Consider the following 23657-nt stretch of genomic DNA (forward strand, 5'->3'; position numbering starts at 1 on the left):
CATTTCACTCAGTCACTCCATCCCATTTCAGTCAGTCACTCCATCCCATTTCATTCAGTCACTGCATCCGATTTCAGGCAGTCACTGCATCCCATTTCCCATCGTCACTGCATCTCCTTTCCTCAGTCACTCCATCCCATTTCAGTCAGTCACTGCATCCCATTTCACTCAGTCACTGCATCCCATTTCCCACATTCAGTGCGTCTACTTTCCCTCTGTCACAGCATCCCATTTCACTCAGTCACTGCATCACATTTCACTCGGTCACTGCATCACATTTCACTCAGTCATTGCAACCCATTTCCCACAGTCACTGCATCTCCATTCCCTCAGTCACTGCATCGCATTACCCTCAGTCACAGCATCCCATGTCCCTAAGTCACAGCATCCCACTTCACTCAGTCAGAGCATCCCATTTCACTCAGTCACTGCATCCCATTTAACTGAGACAGTGCATCCCATTACACTCAGACACAGCATTCCATTTCGCATAGTCACTGCATCTCCTTCCCCTCAGTCACTGCATCTCATTTCCCTCAGTCACTGCATCCCATTTCCATCAGCCACTGCATCCCATTCCCCTCAGTCACTGCCTCCCACTTCACTCAGTCACTGCATCCCATTTCACCGGGTCACTGCATGCCACTTCACACAGTCACTGCCTCCCACTTCACACAGTCACTTCCACCCATTTCACTCAGTCACTGCCACCTACTTCACTCAGTCACTGCATCTCCTTTTGCCATTAACTGCATCGCATTTCACTCAGTCAGTGCATTAAATTACCCTCAGTCACAGCATCCCATTTCACTCAGTGACTGCCTCCCACTTCACTCAGTGACTGCCTCCCACTTCACTCAGTCACTGCCTCCCACTTCACTCAGTCACTGCCTCCCATTTCAGTCAGTCACTGCCACCCAATTTACTCAGTCACTCCCTCCCATTTCAGTCAGTCACTCCCTCCCATTTCCCTCAGTCACTGCATCCAATTTCCCACATTCACTGCATGTCCTTGCCCTCAGTCACTGCATCCCATTTAACGAAGACAGTGAACACTATTCAGCTGAGACAGTGCATCCGTTTCCGTTAGTCACCGCACCCTATTCCCCACAGTCACCGCATTCCATTTCACTCAGTCACTGCACCCCATTTCATTCAGTCACTACATCCCATTTCATTCAGTAACTACATCCCATTTCACTCCGTCACTGCGTCCCATTTCACTCAGCCACGGCATCCCATTTCACTCAGACACGGCATCCCATTTCACTCAGTCACTGCGTGCCATTTTCCTCCGTCATTGTGTCCGATTTCCCACAGTCACTGCAACTCCTTTCTTCAGTCACGGCTTGCCATTTCCCACAGTCACTGAATCACCTTTCCCTCAGGCCCTGCATCCCATTCCATTCAGCCACTGCATCCCATTTCCCAAAGTCACTGCATCCCATTTCACTCAGCCACTGTATCCCATTTCACTCAGCCACTGCATTCCATTTCACTCAGCGACTGCATCCCATTTCACTCCGTCCACTGCATCACATTTCACTCAGTCACTGCATCACATTTCACTCAGTCACTGCATACCCATTACCCTCAGTCGCAGCATCCCGTTTCCACAGGCACTGCATCTCCTTTCCCTCAGTCACTGCATCCCATTTATCTCAGTCACTGCATCCCATTTCACGCTGTCACTGCATCCCATTTCACGCAGTCACTGAATCCCATTTCCCTCAGTCACTGCATCACATTTCCCACAGTCACTGCATCCCGTTTCCCACAGACACGGCATCCCATTTCACTCAGCCACTGCATCCCATTTCCCTCCGTCATTGCTTCCCATTTCCCACAGTCACTGCATCTCCTTTCCTCAGTCACAGCTTGCCATTTCCCACAGTCACTGAATGACCTTTCCCTCAATCACTGCATCCCATTCCACTGAGGCACAGCATCCCATTTCACTCAGCCACTGCACCCCATTTCACTCAGCCACTGCATCCCATGTCACTCAGTCACTGACTCCCATTTCACTCAGTCACTGCATCGCATTTCACTCAATCACTGCATCCTATTTCACTCAATCACTGCAACCCGTTTCCAAAAGTCACTGCGTCTCCTTTCCTTCAGCCACTGCATCCCAATTCCCTCAGTCACTGCATCCCATTTCACGCAGTCACTGCATCCCATTTCACTCAGTCACTGCATCCCATTTCAATCAGTCACTGCATCCCATTTCAATCAGTCACTGCATCCCATTTCCCTCAGTCACTGCATCCCATTTCGCTCAGTGACTGCACCCCATTGCACTCAGTCACTGTATCCCATTTCCCTCAGTCACTGCATACCATTTCCGACAGTCACTTCATTTCCTTTCCCTCAGACACTGCATCCCATTTCCATCAGTCACGGTATGCCATTTCCCGCAGTCACTGCTTCCCATTTCCCTCAGTCACTGCGTCCCAGTTCACTCAGTCAGTGCGTCCTATTACCCTCAGTCAGTGCGTCCCATTTCCCTCAGTCAGTGCGTCCCATTTCCCTCAGTCACTGGAACCCATTGCCCACAGTCACTGAAAACGATTTCCCACAGTCACTGCAATCGATTTCCCACAGTCACTGCAATCGATTTCCCACAGTCACTGCAATCGATTTCGCACAGTCCCTGCATCTCCTTTCCCTCAGTCACAGCATCCCATTTCACTCAGTCAGAGAATCCCGTTTCACTCAGTCACTGCATTCCATTTAACTGAGACAGTGAATCTCATTGAACTGAGACGGTGCATCCCATTACCCTCAGTCACAGCACTCCATTTCCCACAGTCACTGCATCTCCTTTCCCTCAGTCACTGCATCTCATTTTCCTCAGTCACTGCATCTCATTTTCCTCAGTCACTGCATCCCCATTTCACTCAGCCACTTCATCATATTCACTCAGACATTGCATCCCATTTCACTCAGTCACAGCATCCCATTTGACTCAGTCACTACATCCTATTCAACGGAGGCACTGAATCCTATTCAACTGAGACAGTGCATCCATTTCCCTCAGTCACCGCACCCTATTCCCCACAGTCACGGCATCCCATTTCACTCAGTCACTGCATCCCATTTCACTCAGTCACTGCATCCCATTTCACTCAGTCACTGCATCCCATTTCACTCAGTCAATTCGTCCCATTTCACTCAGTCAATTCGTCCCATTTCACTCAGTCACTGCGTCCCATTTCACTCAGTCACTGCGTCCCATTTCACTCAGTCACTGCGTCCCATTTCACTCAGTCACTGCACCCCATTTCACTCAGTCACTGCATCCCATTTCCCAAAGTCACTGCCTCCCATTTCACTCAGTCACTGACTCCCATTTCACTCAGTCACTGACTCCCATTTCACTCAGTCACTCCATCCCATTTCACTCAGTCACTCCATCCCATTTCAGTCAGTCATTCCATCCCATTTCATTCAGTCACTGCATCCCATTTCACGCAGTCATTGCATCCCATTTCCCATCGTCACTGCATCTCCTTTCCTCAGTCACTCCATCCCATTTCAGTCAGTCACTGCATCCCATTTCACTCAGTCACTGCACCCCATTTCACTCAGTCACTGCATCCCATTTCCCACATTCAGTTCGTCTCCTTTCCCTCTGTCACAGCATCCCATTTCACTCAGTCAATGCAACCCATTTCAAACAGTCACTGCATCTCCATTCCCTCAGTCACTGCATCGCATTACCCTCAGTCACAGCATCCCATGTCCCCAAGTCACAGCATCCCACTTCACTCAGTCAGAGCCTCCCATTTCACTCAGTCACTGCATCCCATTTAACTGAGACAGAGAATCTCATTGAACTGAGACAGTGCATCCCATTACACTCAGACACAGCATTCCATTTCCCACAGTCACTGCATATCCTTCCCCTCAGTCACTGCATCCCATTTCCATCAGCCACTGCATCCCATTCCCCTCAGCCACTGCATCCCATTCCCCTCAGTCACTGCAACCCATTTTACTAAGTCACTGCCTCCCATTTCACTCCGTCCACTGCATCACATTTAACTCAGCCACTGCATCCCATTTCACTCAGCAACTGCATCCCATTTCCATCAGCCAATGCTTTCCATTTCACTCAGTCACTGCATCTCATTTCACTCAGTCACTGCATCCCAACTCACACAGCCACTGCATCCCAATTCACACAGTAACTGCATTCAGTTTCACTTATTCACTGCATCACATGACACTCAGTCAGTGCGTCCCATTACACACAGTCAGAGCGTCCCATTTCCGTCAGTCCCTCCATCCCATTTCCCACAGTCACTGCATCCCATTTCCCTCAGTCACTGCATCCCATTTCACTCAGTCACTGCATCCCCTTTCTCACTGATGCTGCATTCAATTTCCGTCAGGTACTGAATCCCATTTTCTCAGTCACTGCAATCGATTTCCCTCAGTCACTGCATCCCATTTCCCACATTGACTGCATCCGATTTCACTCAGTCCATGGCATCCCATTTCACTCAGTCACTGCATCCCACTTCCCTCAGTTCGGCATTCCATTTCACTCAGTCACTGCATCCCATTTCACTCAGTCACTGCAACCCATTACACTCAGTCACAGCATCCCGTTTCCACAGGCACTGCATCTGCTTTCCCTCAGTCACTGCATCCCATTTCCCTCAGTCACTGCATCCCATTTCCCACATTGACTGCATCCGATTTCACTCAGTCCATGGCATCCCATTTCACTCAGTCACTGCAACCCACTTCCCTCAGTTCGGCATTCCATTTCACTCAGTCACTGCATCCCATTTCACTCAGTCACTGCAACCCATTACACTCAGTCACAGCATCCCGTTTCCACAGGCACTGCATCTGCTTTCCCTCAGTCACTGCATCCCATTTCCATCAGTCACTGCATCCCATTTCACTCAGGCACTGCAGCCCATTTCACTCAGGCACTGCATCCAATTTCACTCAGGCACTGCATCCCAGTTAACGGATACAGTGAATCCTATTCAACTGAGACAGTGCATCCATTTCCCTCAGTCACAGCATCCCACATTAACAGTCACTGCATCTCCTTTCCCTGTCACTGCATGAGATTTCCATCAGTCACTGCATTCCATTTCCATCAGTCACTGCATTCCATTTCACTCAGTCACTGCAACCCATTTCCATCAGCCACTGCATCCCATTACCCTCAGTCACTGCATCACATTTCACACAGACAGTGCATCACATTTCCCTCAGTCACAGCATCCCATTTCACTCAGTGACTGCGTCCCATTTCACTCAGTCAATTCGTCCAATTACACTCAGTCACTGCGTCCCATGACACTCAGTCACTGCGTCCCATTACACTCAGTCACTGCGTCCCATTACACTCAGTCACTGCGTCCCATTACACTCAGTCACTGCGTCCCATTACACTCAGTCACTGCGTCCCATTTCCCACAGTCACTGCAACCCATTTCCCACAGTCACTGCATTCCATTTCACTCAGTCACTGCATCCCATTAACCTCAGTCACTGCATCCCATTTCCATCAGTCACAGCATCCCATTTCACTCAGTGAGTGCATCCCATTTCACTCAGTCACTGCGTCCCACTTCACGCAATCACTGCCTCCCACTTCACTCAGTCACTGCATCCCATTTCACCGGGTCACTGCCTCCCACTTCACACAGTCACTGCCTCCCACTTCACACAGTCACTGCCTCCCATTTCACTCAGTCACTGCCCCCTACTTCACTCAGTCACTGCATCTCCTTTTGCCATTAACTGCATCGCATTTCACTCAGTCACTGCATTACATTACCCTCAGTCACAGCATCCCATTTCACTCAGTCACTGCCTCCCATTTCACTGAGTCACTGCCTCCCATTTCACTCAGTCACTGCATCCCATTTAACTGAGACAGTGCATCCCATTACACTCAGACACAGCATTCCATTTCCCATAGTCACTGCATCTCCTTCCCCTCAGTCACTGCATCTCATTTCCCTCAGTCACTGCATCCCATTCCCCTCAGTCACTGCATCCCATTCCCCTCAGTCACTGCCTCCCACTTCACACAGTCACTGCCTCCCACTTCACACAGTCACTGCCACCCATTTCACTCAGTCACTGCCACCTACTTCACTCAGTCACTGCATCTCCTTTTGCCATTAACTGCATCGCATTTCACTCAGTCACTGCATTACATTACCCTCAGTCACAGCATCCCATTTCACTCAGTGACTGCCACCCATTTCACTCAGTCACTGTATCCCACTTCACTCAGTCACTGCCAACCACTTCACTCAGTCACTGCCTCCCACTTCACTCAGTCACTGCCTCCCATTTCACTCAGTCACTGCCTCCCACTTCACTCAGTCACTGCCTCCCATTTCAGTCAGTCACTCCCTCCCATTTCAGTCAGTCACTCCCTCCCATTTCAGTCAGTCACTCCCTCCCATTTCCCTCAGTCACTGCATCCAATTTCCCACATTCACTGCATGTCCTTTCCCTCAGTCACTGCATCCCATTTAACGAAGACAGTGAACACTATTCAGCTGAGACAGTGCATCCGTTTCCGTTAGTCACCGCACCCTATTCCCCACAGTCACCGCATTCCATTTCACTCAGTCACTGCACCCCATTTCATTCAGTCACTGCACCCCATTTCACTCAGTGACTGCATCCCATTTCATTCAGTAACTCCATCCCATTTCACTCCGTCACTGCGTCCCATTTCCCTCAATCACTGCATCCCATTTCCCTCAGTCACTGCTTCCCATTTCACTCAGCCACGGCATCCCATTTCACTCAGCCACGGCATCCCATTTCACTCAGTCACTGCGTGCCATTTTCCTTCGTCATTGTGTCCGATATCCCACAGTCACTGCATCTCCTTTCTTCAGTCACGGCTTGCCATTTCCCACAGTCACTGAATCACCTTTCCCTCAGTCACTGCATCCCATTCCACTGAGTCACAGCATCCCATTTCCCTCAGGCCCTGCATCCCATTCCATTCAGCCACTGCATCCCATTTCCCAAAGTCACTGCATCCCATTTCAATCAGTCACTGCATCCCATTTCACTCAGCCACTGCATCCCATTTCACTCAGCCACTGCATCCCATTTCACTCAGCCACTGCATCCCATTTCACTCCGTCCACTGCCTCCCATTTCCCAAAGTCACTGCATCCCATTTCATTCAGTCACTGCCTCCCATTTCCCTCAGTCACTGCACCCCATTTCATTCAGTCACCACATCCCATTTCATTCAGTAACTGCATCCCATTACCATCCATCACTGCATCCCATTTCCCTCATTGACTGCATCCCATTTCACTCAGCCACTGCCTCCCATTTCCCTCAGTCACTGCACCCCGTTTCACTCGGTCACTGCACCCCGTTTCACTCGGTCACTGCGTCCCATTTGACTCAGTCAATGCGTCCCATTTCACTCAGTCACTGCATCCCATTTCACTCAGTCACTGCATCCCATTTCCCTCAGTCACTGCTTCCCATTTCCCTCAGTCACTGCTCCCCATTTCACTCAGCCACGGCATCCCATTTCACTCAGCCACGGCATCCCATTTCACTCAGTCACTGCATCACACTTCACTCAGTCACTGCATCCCATTTCACTCAGTCACTGCGTCCCATTTCCCTCCGTCATTGCGTCCCATTTCCCACAGTCACTGCATCTCCTTTCCTCAGTCACAGCATGCCATTTCCCACAGTCACTGAATCACCTTTCCCTCAGTCACTGCATCCCATTCCACTGAGTCACTGCATCCCATTTCACTCAGTCACTGCATCCCATTTCACTCAGTCACTGACTCCCATTTCACTCAGTCACTCCATCCCATTTCAGTCAGTCACTCCATCCCATTTCATTCAGTCACTGCATCCCATTTCAGGCAGTCACTGCATCCCATTTCCCATCGTCACTGCATCTCCTTTCCTCAGTCACTCCATCCCATTTCAGTCAGTCACTGCATCCCATTTCACTCAGTCACTGCACCCCATTTCACTCAGTCACTGCATCCCATTTCCCACATTCAGTGCGTCTCCTTTCCCTCTGTCACAGCATCCCATTTCACTCAGTCACTGCATCACATTTCACTCGGTCACTGCATCACATTTCACTCAGTCATTGCAACCCATTTCCCACAGTCACTGCATCTCCATTCCCTCAGTCACTGCATCGCATTACCCTCAGTCACAGCATCCCATGTCCCTAAGTCACAGCATCCCATTTCACTCAGTCAGAGCATCCCATTTCACTCAGTCACTGCATCCCATTAACTTCCGTCGCAGGATCCCATTTCAAACAGACACTGCATCCCAGTTCACAGCCACAGCATCCCATTTCACTCAGTCACTGCATCCCATTTCACTGAGACACTGCACCCCATTTCACTGAGACACTGCATCCCATTACCATCAGGCACTGCATCCCATTACCCTCAGTCACTGCATCCCATTACCATCAGTCACTGCATCCCATTACCATCAGTCACTGCATCCCATTACCCTCAGTCACTGCATCCCATTTCGCTCAGTCACTGAATCCCAGTTCACTCAGTCACTGCATCCCATATCCATCGGTCACTGCCCCCATTTCCTTCAATCACTGCATTCCATTCCACTCAGTCACTGCATCCCATCTCACTCAGTCACTGCATCCCATCTCACTCAGTCACTGCATCTCCTTTCCCTAAGTCAGTGCATCTCCTTTCTCGCAGTCACTGCATCTCCTTTCCTGCAGTCACTGCATCTCATTACCCTCACTCACTGCATCCCATTACCCTCAGTCACTGCATCCCATTACCCTCAGTCACTGCATCCCATTACCAAGAGTCACTGAATCCCATTTCCCACAGTCAGTGAATCTCCTTTCCCTCAGTCACTGCATCCCATTTCCCACAGTCACTGCATCTCCTTTTGTCACTCACGGCATCCCATTCCCACAAGCCACTGCATCCCATTTCCCTCAGTCACTGCATCCCAGTTCATACAGTCACTGCATCCCATTTCACTGAGTCACTGCATCCCATTTCACTCAGTCACTGCATCCCATTACCCTCAGTCACTGCATCCAATTTCACTGAGTCACTGCATCCCGTTTCGCTGAGTCACTGAATCGCATTTGTTGTTCTCACTTGAATGCAATGGTCATGAATCTCCTCCAATGGCTGGTCATGTATTTCCAATGCAAAATTTTACCAAGTTTTGATTTTCAATTTTGATTACTTGTGTTTCCTCTATTCTATAAGATGCTGCAATAAACTCAAATTTGATAAATCATAATTCAACCACCATTACTGACAGAGTTAATTTCATCAAACAGATCCAATTAGAATTGTCACATTCCCAAATCCTGATTCAAGTTTTTCTAATTATGGGCCACGTGGTTCAGAAGAAAGACACTTAGAGTCAGAGAGATGTACAGTAGGGAAACAGATCCTTTGGCCCAATTTGTCTATGTTGACCAGATATCCTAAGTTAATTTAGTCCCATTTGCCAGCATTTGGCCCATATTCCTCTCAACCCATCCTATTCATATACCCATCCACATGCCTTTTAAACGTACAAGCCTCCACCACTTCCTCTGGCAGCTCATTCCATACATGCACCACTATGAAAAAAATCCGGTCCATTTTAAATCTTCCCTCTCTCATTTTTAACCTATTCCCTCCAGTTTTGGATTCCAGCAACCCGGGGAAAAGATCTTGGCTGTTCGCTCTATCCACGTCCCTCGTAATTGTATAAACTTCCATATGGTCAGCCCTGAACTCCAAAGTTCCAAGAAATAGCTGCCTATTCAAGCCCACGGTATACCTCCAACCTCCGATGCTCGTAACAACCTTGTAGATCTTCTCTGAACCCTTTCAAGTTTACAACATACAACAATACAGCGCAGAACAGGCCCTTCGGCCCTCAATGTTGCGCCGACATCCTTCCTCTCACAAGGAGACCAAAATCGATTGCAGTATTCCAAAAGCAGCCGAATCAATGTCCTATATGGCTGCTAAGTGATCTCCCAACTCCTATCCTCAATGCACTGACCGATAAAGGCGAGCACACCAAATGTCTCCTTCATATCCTTTCTACCAGTGGCTGTAGTTTGATGGAACTACGAAACTGCACTCCAGCGTCTCTTTATTAAGCAACACTCCGCACAACCTTCAGTGTATACGTGCTGCCCTGATTTGCCTTTCCAAAATGTAGCACCTCACATTTATCTAACCTCAACTCCATCTGCCACTCCTCAGTTTATTGGCCCTTGTCAATGTCCCATTGTATTCTGAGGTGACCTTCTTGGCTGGCTACTACACCTTCAATCATTGGGAAACTTACTAACCACACCTTCTATTTTCATATCCAAATCATTGCATCACTTCAACTCCCCCTCCCACTCCCTGAACGACATGTCCATCCTGGGCCTCTTCCAGTGTCACAATCACACCACCCAGAAACTGGAGGAGCAGCACCTCATATTCCACCTCGGGAGCTTCCAACTCAATAGCCTCAATGTGGACTTTGCCACCCTCAAAATCTCCCCACCCGCCAGCCTCACCCCAAGACTAGTTCCTCCCCTCATCCCCGCCTCCATGACCTGTCCGCCTTCTCTCCCAACAATCCACTCCTCCCACCTCACTGACCAGCTCCCACCACTGCTTGGAATTATTATTCTTTTCACACTTCATCAGCTCGATGTTATTTCTAAAATCTATTTTCCAATTGTTGGAAAAAGTGAGATAAAGAGAAGTAAAAGAAGTTACATTCTTACCACTCGGGAAATCTCTGAATATTCTTCTGTTGAAAGGCCGCCAAGGAACGATGCAATTCTTTTGTCACAAACGCTGTGAGGGAGACATCTTTTTCGGTTCCACTAACTCCAAACTAAGGAAGACAAACCCACGTAACATATCTAGTGACTTAAAACATACTCTACTGTTGCCCAAGGTGGAGAGCTAGATGAACACAGCAGGTCAAGCAGCATCAGAGGAGCAAGAAAGCTGATGTTTCGGGACGAGACCCTGCTTCAGAAAATTGGCGCTGGAGAATCTGAGATAACAAGGTGTAGAGCCGGATGATACTGCTTGACCTGCTGTGTTCATCCAGCTTTACACCTTCTTATCTCAGATTCTCCAGCATCTGCAGTTCCTACTGCCTCTATTGTAGCCCTTTCACTTTACTGAACTAATATGAGCCAGTAGTTTTGTTTAGGCTCACGTAATCTTACAGTTATTGGCCTGCACAAAATCCTGAATTAATTTTGATTGACTGACGGGAGGAGAGATGAATTTTATGGAAATTTTTGTTTTCGACCAATTTGCAGAGGGCATTGTGGGCGATTGAAGGACAGTGTTATTATCCTCCAGGTCTGTGGACTGCATCGTTACCAACTTGCCCATTTGCATATACATACAATATTCATTATTTAGCAATAAAACATAATAAACCAATACTGTGTACTAAAAACCCTCAAATATCAATGGAAATTTAAATATTTATCATAGAGTTTGAAGGATTGAATTCAATGATACAAAGCAAAAACCAGTGAAGATGAGTGCAGTTGGTCAGCACTTTTGCCACGAAGTGGAGGTTGGCAGTTTGAGGCCACCCAGGAACAAGCAAGCTCTGTCTAACTCCAAGGGCAGCACGGTGGCTCAGTGGTTAGCACTGCTGACTCTCAGCGCCAGGGACCCAGGTTCGATCCCACCGTTGGGCGATCTTCTGTGCGGAGTTTGTACATTCTGCCCATGCCTGCATGGGTTCCTGCTGGGTGCTCTGGTTTCCTCCCACAGTCCAAAGATGTGCAGGCTAGGTGTATGGGCCATGCCAAACTTGCCCATTGTGTTTAGGGATGTGTAGATTCAGTGTGTTAGTCATGGGAAATGTAGGGTTACCGAGGAAAGGGTCGAGGGATGGGTCAGGGTGAGATGCTCTTTGGAGGGTGGCTGTGGACTTGTTGGGTCAAAAGGGGGTTGTTTCCACACTGTAGGGATTCTATGATATGAAAGTATCTTTTGAAGTGGACATTCATGGGTATGCTGTAACAGAGACCTTGAAATACTGCACAACAAATATTTGGAACCAGACTGTCAATTCAGACATAGCATCAAAAAGGTCATGGAAGTTGTCACCGATATTAAGCAGGATTGATGAAAATCCAGCAGGAAATGGTGTCAAAAGGCCAGTATCTTTTATTCATCTCCAGTTATTTTGTCCAAGGCACTGGATGCTGGCAGGATTGAAACATTGAAGAAATGCTTCACAAATCACATATAAGGACCTGCACATCTTTGAACAATGGGAGGAAACTGCAGCACCTGGCAGAAGCCCCTCGCAGACGCGGGGAGGACATGTCAATTCCACACAGATAATTACCCAAGACTGGAATCTCAATTGGCTCCCCAGTGCATGAGCAGCTCTAACCACTGAGCAACTACCTTGACCATAAGGGGTTTTATAAGCGCATACTTTATTTGGGGAAAGACAGATCCAATCCTGTATGTCCAACCAAAATAACATATTGTAGATATCATGACAACAATCATAAATGATTCTGAATTAGTAAATCAAAAAAGTTAAAATTGTTTCCAAGCCTAAATACTAGATAAGGTGCAGTTAAGATGAATAGTGCAACAACAAAAAGGCCATATTTTATGTGACCATTGGTAACACTTGAAAACTTGCAACAATATGGTCACCAGTAGAGATCTGAAGTGGCTTGATGGTGCACTCCTTCAGACACTGGAATGAAACTCCAAAGATCACAAATTCTCCGTCAATACCGTGTTATAACAGTCACTGCATCAACCTGTGTTTATGGGCCTGACTGGAAACCCACACAACATGCATAAACAAAAAAAAAATCTAAGGTGATAGGAGAAAAAAATGCATGTATGCAACGTCTTTGAAAAGCAATTATCTGTAGTGGATGCAAGCCCATAAGGAATCTTGTTTCGCAAGTTATATTCATTTGCACTGCAGGTCATGCCAGTCAGAATCAGTTTTCGTTTTATGACAGATAACTAAAATGTCCATTACAATGAACTTTGGTTGATCAGAAGATTTTAAGTAAGGACTATGTCTTGTGTGAGCTGACGGCATTATGGGATGGAGAAGGTACATGCACTGCTAGCATCTTGACACCATTGAATGAGCAAGCGTGGACGCAAAGGTTGTAACAGGTAACAATTGTACACGCAATATCTTTTGAGCCCCTTCCGAGCAAGCCTGTAATACTCTAAAGCTGTGCCAGACCCTCACTTCCTCCACCTTACGTCCGCTGCCTTTTTCTTTTTGACAAGAAGCACCTCTGTACCCGTCATCCAAGGCTCCTTAATCTTACCCCTTCTTACCTGTCTCAGAGGAACAAATTTATACATCACTCGCAACAACTGCTCCTTGAACAGCCTCCACATGTCTGCTGTGCCCTTTCTGTGGAACAATTGCTCCCAATCTGTACTTCCCAACTCCTGTCTGATAGCGTCATAGTTTCCTTTACCCCAGTTAAATATCTTCCCCTGGTAACTGCTCCTTTCCCTTTCCACGGCTATAGTAAATGAGAGGCTGTTGTGGTCACTGTCGCCAAAGTGCTCTCCCACCACGAGATCTGACACCTGTCCTGGCTCATCGCCGAGCACCAAATCCAAAATGGCCTCCCGCCTCGTCGGCCTGTCCACATACTGAGGAAGGAAACCCTCCTGAACACACCTGACAAAAACGGCTCCATCCAAACCATCTGCACTAAGGAGGTTTCAATCTATATTGGGAAAGTTGAAGTCACCCATAACAACAACCCTGAGCCGTTTGCACTTTTCAACAATCTGCCGGCCAATGAGTTCTTCGATCTCCCAACTGCTATCTGGGGTCTGTAGAAAACCCCCAGTCAAGTGACTGCTGCCTTGCTGTTCCGAACTTCCACCCACACTGACTCAGTCGACAAACCTTCCTTGGCAAACTCAGCCCATACCACTTCAGTAGACGAGTCCTCAAAGGTTCTTTCAGCTGCCGTTATACTGTCCTTGACCAACAAAGCCACACCTCCCCCTCTTTTACCACCTTCCCTGACCTTAATCAAAGATCTAAACCCTGGAACCTGCAACATCCATTCCTGACTCTGCTCTATCCATGTCTCCGAAATGGCCACAACATCGAAGTCCCAGGTACCTATCCAAGCTGCAAGCTCACCGACATTATTCTGGATACTCCTGGCATTAAAGTCGTCACACTTCAATCAAGCTTGCTGTCTGCCAGCACACTTCTGTGACAGTGAGGTCCTGACCATGTCCTCCCGACGCTCATCCTCCTGTGTACTAGGACTACACCTCAGTTTCCCATCCCCCTTCCGAGCTCGTTTAAATCCAACCGAATGGCACGAGCCAATTTCCCACCCAGGATATTCGTGCCCCTCTGGTTCAAGTGGAGACCGTCCTGTTTGTACAGGTCCCACCTTCCCCAGAATGAGCCCCACTTGTCCATGTACCTGAAGCCCTCCCACCTGCACCATCCCTGCAGCCACGTCTTCAGCTGAAATCTCTCCCTGTTCTTTGCCTCGCTATCATGTGGTACGGGTGACAAACCAGAGATGACCACTCTGTTTGTTCTAGCTCTCAACTTCCACCATAGCTCCCTCAAATCCTGCCTGACATCCCTATCACTCTTTCTACCTATGTCGTTGGTGCCTACGTGGACCACGACTTGGGGCTGGTCACCCTCTCCCCTCAGGACCCGAAACACACTATCCGAGACATCACAGACCCTGGCACCTGGTAGGCAACACACCAATCGTGAGTGTCTTTCCTTCCCATCAAATCTTCTATCAGTCCCTCAAACTATTGAGTCCCCAGTGACTATCACTCTCTTCCTATCCCCGCTTCCCTTCCGTGCAAGAGGGACAGACTCTGTGCCAGAGACCTGGACCCTCCTGCATGCCCCTGGTAAGTCGTCCCCCGGAACAGTATCCAAAACGGTATAGTTGTTTTTCAGGGGAGCGACCGCAGGGGATTTCAGGGGAAGGTTAGTCATCACCGGGTAAACGTGCATTTTTGGCTGAAGAAACATGTGTTTCAATGTGAGCTCATGGAAGAAGCCATGGAGTCAAAGCTAAACATTTCGACAATAAGACAACCATTCTTAAAAGCAGCAGACAGCGTGAAAAAGAAATGAGCTGCTTTAATATCCACTTAAAATTTATGTGGAATATCAGATCGAATTTTATTATTGACTCCATTGTGCAATCATGTCGAGCTAAAAATGTTAACTGCATTAATTAATACTAACCAGACACAGACTTTGTAGTAAATGGCTTGACGATTTTCTGTATCTGGAACATCCCTTTTCCTTCTCGAACGAAGATTGTACCAACCTATGGTACCAAACTGTGGGTCAAACGGATGGGACTCGTAATCTTTAAATTCCTCATCAAAACAGTCTAATCGTATGGTTCTGTGCAATAAAAGAGAAAGAATAAACATGTTTCCCACACTTTTGCTGATGTTTACGAACAGAATGCTCAAATTCAAAAAGTCTGAGCTGCCATGTCTGCTTCCTCCAGCCTGATTAAACTGTTCCATTCAATGTGAAATTTGTGATAAGTTTTCGCACACAGGTCTATTTGATCTGTGCCACCACCTTCTATTCGTCATACATGCTTTCCCCCTCTTCCTGCAATACATTGTTTGAAATGTTCAATGAGATTTTGATTTTAAATCTCATCGTCATATTTGTTTGATTCTCAAGCATCAATGAATCTGATGTCGCCATTCCATGCAGTGCACAGCGCGTCAAACAGGAGTCTTACTCTTGCCATGAGCACTGAGGTAGTATGGGGTCACAACTGTCTCATAGTTCAGAAGAAAATTCTACATATAGGGCTATGTAGAGTCATGCAGTTAATTTTATTTGACATGCTATTTCTTTTCTTCACAAATACGCTGGATTTAAAGTGATCTTCACAGTAATTTAAAATGAATCCAACGTCCAACCATCTATAAAACCGGCAAATCCAAATTTTAATTTGAGTTCAGTGTTACACAAATATATTACTTTTTTAAAAATTATATTCGAGTCAACATTAACATTTCATTCCCTGACAGCGGGTGAACTTACTTTTAAACTCCAATTTTCATTTGGTATTAACGGAGAGGTGAGCCTTTTTGCAAGCACCGAAAGGCTGCACCAGTTTATGGTAAAACTTGCGGAACTGTAAGTTTCACAAATATGTTCCTATTAAACACTAATTCCTATTGAAGCAGTATGAAGCTAAATTCATTCAACTGGACAGCAAAAACGGTCAAGATTTTAAAAGGAAGCAACTATTTTGAAGTCACTCTTCGAACTAAATTCCATCTTGGTGTGTGAAAGTCCATAGGTTCCTCACTCTCAACGAACCATTCAACTGTCATGCAATTACTGAAACACACAGACAAAAAACATCAATGTTAACAGTCACTAAGATTTTGAGAGTGATTTGGAATTCGTACTCAATACCCCCTGGGGAAAATCTGTTCCAATCTGGATAGTACTCACTTATTACCATCCCACCTACCTTCCCCAGCACCTCCTCCCCGTCCACGCTATTTGTTTCTGAGCTCCCTTCCACCCTCCATTTCTGAGGAAGGGTCCTGACCCAAAACCTCAACTTTCTTGAGCCTCTGATGCTGCCTGCCCTGCTGTGCTCTCCAGCTCCACAATGTGTTATCTCAGACACCAACATTGGCAGGTCTTACCATCTGGATAACTCATTCTCACCTTGCAACAAGTGATTTTTCGTCATTTTCTTTTCAGATTACGCATGTACATCTGTATACATATAACACTTTTATGCCTGAACCACTAACCTAGAGGATATTTTAAAAGAGTCTCTTCATATCTGCATGCAAGAAAAATCATCAAGGTCATGACTTTCATTTTAGGAATAACTCGAACATTCAAAGTACTCACAGTCAGTGTCCCATTTCCTTGACCAGTCAATTTGATGTGAATCTTTCTTCCAAGTGGAAACTATAACAGCAATTATATTTGAGAATCAAACTCTTCATTGCATCACCAATATTTCCTTGTCTGTTTGAAACGTAAGATAATGAAATAATCATGGACAGATTGGCCAACAATGTAATCTAATGTGTGTTATGGCAACTGAAAATCACAACCATTGAAGTGATCTTTAAAAAGCTGTTGTCATACAACAGAGCACTTTTTGAGGTGCAGTGATGAACATACTTCCTGAGATGCAAATAATATATGCCGAATTAATTCCAAAGAATAACTTGACAATTAAAAAGAAGCTAAAAATCTCTTTACATTGTGATGCTTGTCAGATTGCTATTAGTCAATGGAAATCATTCAGAACAATTATTTATTCCCAGATGAAAAGGAAGTGTATACATTTCATTTTCACATTTCATTCAAGAGAGAAAAAAAACACCCTTATGAATGCATTGTCAAACGAGAAGACTCACTAAAAAAGTTACTTGGCCCATTGAATTTCCTCCATCATTCTGTGAGGTCATTGTTGATCTCATTGCATTTATCATGATACAACATTTCCACCAAACCCTCCTTGTAGCTCATACATTTCAATCCAAGGAACATCCTGGTAAATCTCTGTTTCTCTGTCATGCCTTGTCTTTCGAAATATTTTTGAGTCATCCACAAATTTAGCCACAGCACATGCACCTCTTTCTTCCAAGTCATTAATAAACAAGCACAAGAGCTGTGGTTCCTTCAGCGCGACCTCATTTCTTACTGACAAGCCAACCCTGGCATCTCTGTCCATTTGCATCGGAGATAATGGGAACTGAAGATGCTTCAGAATCCAAGGTAACAAAGTGTGGAGCTGGATGAACACAGCAGGATGAACACACAGAAGTAGAAGGGTCTCGGCACGAAACGTCAGCTTTTGTGCTCCTGAGATGCTGCTTGGCCTGCTCTGCTCATCCAGTTCCACACTTACTTATCTCTGTCCATTTGCCTGTTCTTTCTATCGGACATGAATCATTGAATATTTCGTTCCTAACACTTACCCCTAACAACCTTGTCTCTGTGATACCCAGAGTGATGTATCTGTCAATTTCAATGCGCACCACAAACTCATTCACTTAGTTTCATACACTCCCTGCAATTAAATACAACATCTTCAGTCTGGCATTTACAGCCACCCTTCTTATCTGCTGCAGCTGAAGTGAGAGTCGTGACCATTTCCAAACTTTTTGTCCTATTACTTGCTCTGGAAACTTTGCTGAGCACTTACCAGCTTCTAACTTTTTCCATAATTTTCCATGCAACTGCGCTCACCCACTCCAGGCATTTTATTTTAGCGCCCTACCCCGAGACCTTGCTCTGTATTTTGCCAGGAGACTTGTCCTAATATGATTCTCGTCGAGCCGATACCACCAGAACAACTCCCTCCTTCCCTGTACCGATGCCAATGTCCCATGAATTCAAACACATTTCTGCCATGCCACCATTTGAACAATGCATTTACATCTATAAATTATGCTCACACCGTGCCAAATTGCTCAGATAGTAATCCAGAGATTATTACCATTCTGGTTCTGCTTTCTCACCTCAGCACCTTGGCGCTCATAATCCCTCAGCAGAACCTCTTTCCTCTTTCTTCCATATCAATTGTACCTGTGTGGACCACGATAGCTGGATTTCTACTCCTCCCACTTCAAGTTCCTTTGTAGCCGAGATGGAATATCCTGAACCTGGGCACCAGACAGGCAACACTACTTTCGAGACTCTCGATCCTCATCACAACCAACAGTGTTCATTCCCCTAACTATACTACCTCTGATTATAACTACATTTCATTTTTTATCTCCTCTGGAATGTCCCCCCTGTACCACAGTGCTACAGTCAGTTTACTCATCTTCCCTATACCCTGCACTCTCATCCACACAGGAAGAAAGAATCTCAAACCTGTTAGATAAGATCAAAGGCCAAGGTTCCTTTTGCACTACATCCTGGATCCTTCCACCTGCCCTGTTCTCTGTCACAGTCTCACGTCTCTGGCCACTGACCAAGTTTCAGCTAGTTAATCTAAGGTGTGTAACTGCCTCCTCAGGCACAGCATTCCCCGGTAACTGTCCCCCACATGATTTGTTGATTGGTAAAAACTGAGATTCCAGTTCATCAACCCTGAGCTGGAGTATGGGGTCTGACCACGACCCCGTCACGTAGGTATAAATCATCGTCTGGCCTGGCATCTCCATTTCAATTACTTCGATCTTAATTTGATTTGAAAACATTCTGGTCTTTTAGTTTGTAGCCTGTAAATATTTCTCCGATTTACTTTCAATCTGAAAGCTACCGATAATAGATTCTTAAACCAGAAGCGATCACCAACGAATGAGCCTGGTTCACCCTCCGGGTCCCTGATTCTGGCTTCAATTTACCCTGTCTCAAAAAAAAATGCTTATGAACTATCAGGCAAAAAAAGCAAGCAAATGGCACCTCTTACACTCTGCACTGACTTACTGCATTGCCACCAAGTTCCCCAAAATATATATTCACTTGGTGCATTTCACTCGAGATGTGATCTCTCCTTCCAGAACGTGCAAAGCATACTGATCCATAGCAATATACTACCTTCAAAACCTCAGCTCTCAGCTTATTACTTTTGAGTACATTCTCAAATGCTTTCTCCAAGTCCAAACACAACACATTTACTGGTTTTCCTCTATTAATTCTCCTCCCAAAACTTCCTCCAAAAACCCAAACAAATTAGCCAGACATAATTTCTCTTTCAGCAGGCTATGGTGATTCTGTTTGATTAGATTCTGATTTTCCAAACGTTCTGCTATTATTTTCTTCATAGTTGATTGCCACATATTTCCAACAATAGATGTCAGGCTGTTTCGATTGTAGTTATCTTCTTTTTGCCTCTCTCCTTTTTAAATAGGGACGTCACATCGGCATTTTTCCAGCCCTCAGATGCTTCTCTAGAATCTAAACCTTTTTGGGAAATTACAATCAATGCATATACCGACTCTGAAGCTCATTGTTTAGAATCTTAGAAAGTCTACCATCACGGCAAAGAGTCTAATCTGCTTTTACTCCATTAGATTGTCTATTGCTACTTCTCTAATGGTAGTGATGGTGTGGTAGTGATGTGTTTAATTCCTCCCTGTGTTCTGTAGTAATAAGGGGATCCTTGAATTATCTTCCACTGTAAAGACTACCCTTCTCTCATTGTGGTTGTTCCTTGATTTAAAAATTAACCTGGCCATCTCAGCCGAGCATATAATTAATGGCATTACCTCTAAAACCTTCTCTGCTAAAGTGTTCAATAAATCGCTCCAACCTGAAAGAAGTCATTCTTCCCCTAAATTAATAGGCAACCAATTTGAAAATATGGCCTCTGGTCGTAAAATCTTTCACAAATAGGAGTAATGTGTACGGATATACACTATCAAGTCTCTTAAGCATCTTAAATGTTGAAAAAATGAGATTTTTTTCAATCTTATAAACTCCAATGAATGTAGCCCAACTTTCCGAAGCATAGCTGTAAAGACTACCCTTTTCTCATTATCACTGATAATGGGAAGCTCAGATGCTGGAGAATCCAAGATAACAAAGTGTGAAGCTGGATGAACACAGCAGGCCAAGCAGCATCTCAGGAGCACAAAAGCTGACGTTTCAGGCCTAGACCCTTTTCTCATTATCATTGTTTCTTGATTTAAAAATTAACCTGGCCGTTACAACCTAGCATATGATTAATGGCATTACCTCGAAAATCTTCTTGGCTAAAGTGTTCAATAGATTGCTACAACCTGAAAGAAGTAATTCTTTCCTGAATTAATAGGCAACCAATTTGAAAATGTGGCCTCTGGTCGTAAAATCTTTCACAAATGGGAGTAATCTCTACGGATATACACTATCAAGCCTCTTAAGAATCTTAAATGTCGAAAAAATAAGTTTTTTAAAATCTTATAAACTCCAATGAATGTAGCCCAACTTTCCTAAGCATAGCAATCCCCTCCGCCATTTCCGAAATCAACCCAGTCAACATGAGGTGTACGGCCTCCGCAGCACTCGCTCTGTGGCCGTACATGACTTGTAAGTTACCATCCTGCTGCTACGTCTCTACTTCTATTTACGATGCAGTCCTCCGTCCATCCGAACATACTACCCTTGAACACATGGGCTCTTTTCTTTTGAGACACCTTACGAGCTGTAGCTTATCAAATGCTTTGTTGAAATCTCAATGTACTACATCAACTGGTGGTCCTTCATCAGTAATGTTTGTTTCCTTCTCAAAGCACTGTAGCAAGTTTGTCAAGTATTATTTCCCCGTTATGAAAGGATGTTAACTCTGTAGGATGTTATAGCACACTCAGTACCCTGTTATTTCATCTTTCATTGCCGGCATGAACATCTACCCAGGTTGACCTAAATTGGCAATACTTGCTTACTATTTTGTCCAAGTATCTTTGTAATAATGGTGTTATGTTCACAATCTTTCAATCCTCTGAGAATTTTCCACAATCTAAGGATTCTTGGAAGATTATCATCAGTGCCTCCATTGTATCTGTAGCTGCATTGTTCAACATGAGAGGATACAACTCATCACACCCCCTGGATATTTTCTCTACTGATTGGAGTCATGTTTGGAATTCTGTGCAGTGACATTCACTTTTAATAGTTTGCTAAATACTACCAGGAACAGAAATTGTGATCCAGCTGCAACTAAGCTAAAGCTTTCAGCACAGAAGAAAGTCTTTGAATTCATTATGACCCAAATAACTCCTGAAAAGGGCAATACAATTTGCCTCAGTCAATAAATGTTCTTTCTCCAACATCCTGAGATGCATTATCTGTATTTCTTCAAATTTACCACAGAATCTGTTTCAATCACCCTTTCAGCAAATAGCATGACAACAATTCGGCATTCTTCGTCCCCCTGTAGCCTCTGTTGCACATGTGCATTGTTAGCTGATTATTTGTTTGTGTGCCTGCTTTTTTGCTCAAATGGATAAAGGTAAGTTTGTGTTCTTTTGTCATCAGAACTCTTGCCTCCTCACTCTCATCTTCCTTGTTTTATCCCTCTGCTGGAATATTTAATTTGTCGACATATCTGAAATATGCTGTCGAATGGATTGGGTTTTGTCACATTGCATTCCCCATAGACCATCTACCGATACTGTTGCTTGTTCTAACAGTTATTATCTCGCAGAGAGGAAAATGCAGTTTGAAAGCAATGGAACATTATTGATGAACAAGTTGATGCATAAATTGCTGCGATCTTCCAAACTACAAACTCACCTTCAATTCTTTCTCGGTCAGAGCATTATGCCGGCGCACATGAATCGTGTTCTCAATGGGACTTCCAAAACCATGGAATTGAATTTGCATGTTGATTTCTTCTTCCCTCTTCAGAAATGCAATGTCGTATCATGATGAAGCTTCCAAGGCAATGATTGTGTCCTTCAATGAAGGGAAAAGTGACTTTTAGATTCATGGAAATATTTCAGTACTTCCACATACATGAAATGCAAACATTCTCCCTGCATGCTGACCCAAGTCCGCAAGACTAGGGCATGGCCCAGTCTCATTTTATCATATCTTTCTGATTTTACATGCCACGGGATAATCATTGCAGCGTAATAGAAATGTTGATCATGGAAATTTATCAGTGTTTTAATAAATAATGGCAAATTTTCAACATCTTGCAAGTGTATGAAGGCTCAATCTCATGACAACTTGCCTGCTGCACAAAGACATTCTTACACTGCTTTGAGTGTTAGGGCTCAAACAAAACACAATCATTACACAAATGCATCAACACGCTACTTTCAATAGGATCTGGCGCAGGCTTGGGGGGCCGAAGCGACTGTTCCTGTGCTGTAATTTTCTTTGTTCTTTGACCAGATAAAAAGGAAAAGGGAGGTGTATAACAGTCATCAAGGGAACAAGAGTCCCTGGAGACGCACTAACGTCAACCAGGCCTACATCCCCAGCACTGAGGCACTGACCATCCTCGATCAGCTACAATGGGCTGGACACTTCATCTGTATGACTGACACGAGACTCTCCACATGTTCTCATCCCAGCTTCAAAAAAGCAGGCGAGACCCAGATGTGCAGAGGAAGCACTCGGTGATAAACTCAAGTCCTCAATGGTGAAGTGCGACATTCCTGCAGACACCTGGGAATCGCCGGTCTCAGACGGCCTAAAGCCTGAAGAGCACCTGGGAAGGCATCAAACACTTTGCGGCTTGCCTTTGGAAGCAGCGGAAGCCATGCAGCCACACCAACACCTCCCTCACCCCTTCCCACGACTGCCTTCTGCCCCGAGTGCAACAGGTTCGACGGTAGCTGCATCGGTCTGTACAGCCGGCGATCAATTCAGCCTGAGAGTGGGAGAGTGTCATCCATATCTGCGAGAAACCACCATGATGATGATGTATAGTGTGCAGGGGCATCTCGTCATAGCAATTCAGAGAACAAATACAGGGCAACAGAACGCTGGTGACCAAGATTAGGATGAGGGAGAATCTCAAAATCTTCTACAAGTGTCTCAGAGGGAAAGAGAAAACCCAGGGAAAACCAGGTCTCATTAGGGATGAAGAGGCAAATGAATGGTTTGAACTGGAGGGCAATGTCAGGTGTTAAACGAGAATTTCACATCAGCTTTTACATGTGAGA

Source organism: Stegostoma tigrinum, unplaced genomic scaffold, assembly GCF_030684315.1.
Source record: "Stegostoma tigrinum isolate sSteTig4 unplaced genomic scaffold, sSteTig4.hap1 scaffold_128, whole genome shotgun sequence".
NCBI lineage: Eukaryota > Metazoa > Chordata > Chondrichthyes > Orectolobiformes > Stegostomatidae > Stegostoma > Stegostoma tigrinum.